The sequence below is a fragment of the Asparagus officinalis genome, chromosome 4, assembly GCF_001876935.1.
Source record: "Asparagus officinalis chromosome 4, Aspof.V1, whole genome shotgun sequence".
Taxonomy (NCBI): Eukaryota; Viridiplantae; Streptophyta; class Magnoliopsida; order Asparagales; family Asparagaceae; genus Asparagus; species Asparagus officinalis.
This window is the reverse complement of record NC_033797.1, coordinates 3,764,104-3,767,173: the sequence shown is the minus strand read 5'-3', so window position 1 is coordinate 3,767,173 and position 3,070 is coordinate 3,764,104.

Here is a 3,070-nt window from a genome sequence, read left to right as displayed (position 1 = left end):
GCCACTTGCAGGGTGATGAGGAGTTGGTGGAGGAGGAGGACCAGGAGTCGAGGGAGGCTGGTTGGTGTAAGGAGTTCTTCCACTTGAGGAGAGCTTCTGCCTCCGTTTGTGCTGTGGTTACAGTGAGAGAGAAGAGCAGGAGGAGGCCGAGGAGGAGGGAGAGCAGTTTCATGGTTTGATGAGAGAGAGAGAGAGAGAGTTGAGGGTTATTGGGTAGTCATTGGGTTGGCGAGAGAGAGCGCAGAGAGGGGGAGGGAGGGGTCAAAAGTGGTGGGTTTGAGAAATGAGTGAGCTGAGGGTTATTGGTAGTGATAAATGTAAAAAAAAAAAAAATGAAACGCGGGATTTGGTCAGATAGAAAAGGGGAAAGTTTCCTTGAAGAAGATTCAACATTTTCTTATTTGTTTTTATTTTTGGGATTTTTTTTTTTTTTTTTGATATTGTTACGTTACGGGAATCCTATTTGATGCGTGAATAATATTCTTTTGTTATTTTCTGTTTAAGTATCATATACCTGATTATGTGAGACATTAGTTTTCTCTTTTTGATCTCATGAACTATTTTTCTCTCATTCCCCATCTTACTAGTTCATGAGTAAGATGGGGATAAAAATAGTTTTTAGGGATAAAAATAGTTGCACTAGTTTACAGGGTAAGTTAAGGGTCTCATAGTATGTGCAAACATTCTGGTTCGAGCCCACGAAAATCTTCTCACTTTTTTTTACCCCCTTCATACTTTTGGAAGTTTTCGGATTGAAATTTTATTAGTTTCCACGGTAATAAAAACATTTTAATTCTTTTTCTTGTTGGTTGCGATGTTGCTGTTGTATATTTCTTGTAAATCTATCACCTTGATATTCTATATTTTGCTTCACGAGATCGTACTGCCCAGACACACTTCATCTTGATTTGAGAATTAAGTTATATGTAGCCTACAAACTTGGTCATGTTTCAATAATGAAGGTGGGGTTTTTTTTTTTTTTTTAATCTGAAAAAGATGGGGGACAAACGAAGTATTCTCGTTCAAATTGCTAGGAGCCATAGGACGTCGCTAGGCAAAAAGGTGCCTCCTTTTTCGGTCTCATCTCGATCGTTGACCCACTTTTTTTTTGATAGTTCAAAGTCAGACTATTCAAGAGATTTTAGGCCACCGAATGCTTTCAAGGCGTGCTTAGATTCCGGCGCTCAGCATTTTCACTCGTGACAAATTGTGTGTTTGATGGAAAAAAGGAGTCATAGCAATAAATTCTCCAGTTAGATTTTGTCAAAATGTTCCAGCTAAGTTGAGTGCAATAAATGCTGCTTTTGTTTATTTATTTTCGTCGTCAGATCTGTTTGTAAGGGGCTGTTTGGTTGTATGTTTTTACTATGTAAAAGGATAAAAAGTGTAAAAAAGTGGGTCCCAATGTCGGTTTTCATCACTTTACATTGTTTGTTTAAATTCTATTTTACATGGAAAGCTTACACCTTTTGATAAGGTGTCACCGAAAGTAAAATCATCAAAATAAGAGTGATTTTGTTGGAAAGCTGAGACAATATCATAAATGTGTCCAAAATAATAATAAAAAAGTCAAAACCTTGTAGAAAGTGGTGAGATGGATAATCACTTTCCATTTTGTGTCATAAATACTCTAGTTTACATTATACTATCCAAACAATGTAATACTATTATTTTAGGATTCACAAAGATTCCTAACCAAACAATGTAAACACTCGAATGGAAAGTGGTGAGGTGGATAACCACTTTCTATTTTGTATCATAAATACTCTAGTTTCCTAAAAGCATCCAAACAGCCACTAACACAAAACTGACTAGCAACTCATCAAATTTCTTTGTTTTGTTTATAAACTATCCGAAATCATTCTTATATATAACACGTTGTATTTATATTTAAATGATATAATGAGAAATTTAGATGCTTGTTTGAGACGAACAAAAATGTTGCATAAATAATGCATCATATGCTTCGTAAAAGAATTTTTATTATTAATAAGAATAGGGGGTTCTACTGCTGTTGGGATCGTGTCTTTGATTCTTTGTATAAATTCATGAGAATTAGAGAGGGTTAGAGATCTATCATGATTAGGAGATTGGGTCTCATCGTGATTAGGAGTTTGAATCCTACTCTAATTAGAAAGTTTGGTTAGAAATAGAGTTTTTGGTTTTCCTATATATATTCTTCTATTGTTGGAGGAAAAACCAAGCTGATGAGAGAGAGAGAGAGAGAGTCAATATTTTTGTAATCTAGGGTTAGCAGAGGACGTAACCTGATTCAAGAATATTGTGCGAGAGGCGAGGGTTTCGTGATCTTTATCCGTGCAAAAGATTACATCATTGGGAGAGGGTTTCACAATCTTTATCCGTTCAAAAGATTGTAAGGAGTGGGTTTTAGAGATAATATGAGAGTTGATTATATATGTGAGGTTGAGAGCTTCAGAGACGAGAGTTGAGTGGCTCCTCTTGTAGTTCTCCCTGATACATAGTGAATTTCTCGTATTGTTCCCCGTGGACGTAGGTCGAAGTTGGTTGACTGAACCACGTAAATCTCGGTGATATTTCTTTTTAATTGTGATTATTTTATATCTTGTTGATTATGGTTGGCTTCCAAGTTGCGCAAATCTTAGTAGGCGGGGAGACTAAAATTCCCCAACAAGCGGTATCAGAGCCAGGTTATGAATCCAGGAGTTAGTTTTCAAGATAGAAGTCATCGTCATGCGAGATTGAAGATCGGCTTTACAAGAATCAAGATGAAGAAAAAAAGGAAAAGGAAAAATTACTGTAGCATTCCACGAGATTTATGGGAGAATGAAAGGTATCAATCAAGTGGGTGGGATTTCATGTTGATCTAGTGCTAGCTGATTTGTGGTGTTTGGTGTTTTGTTTAATCCGATGGTCCATGATTATTCGTCAGCAGATGGGTGAATCAGAGGCAAAATGTAGTGATCTAGGGTCGATTTTTGAGTTTTAGAGTGCTGTAAACACGATGTAAGGGTTAGATTTTTCAGATTATGCTCAGATTAGTCAAAAAGTGCTGATAAGTTCTGATGATAGTAATAAGACAGATCTTATG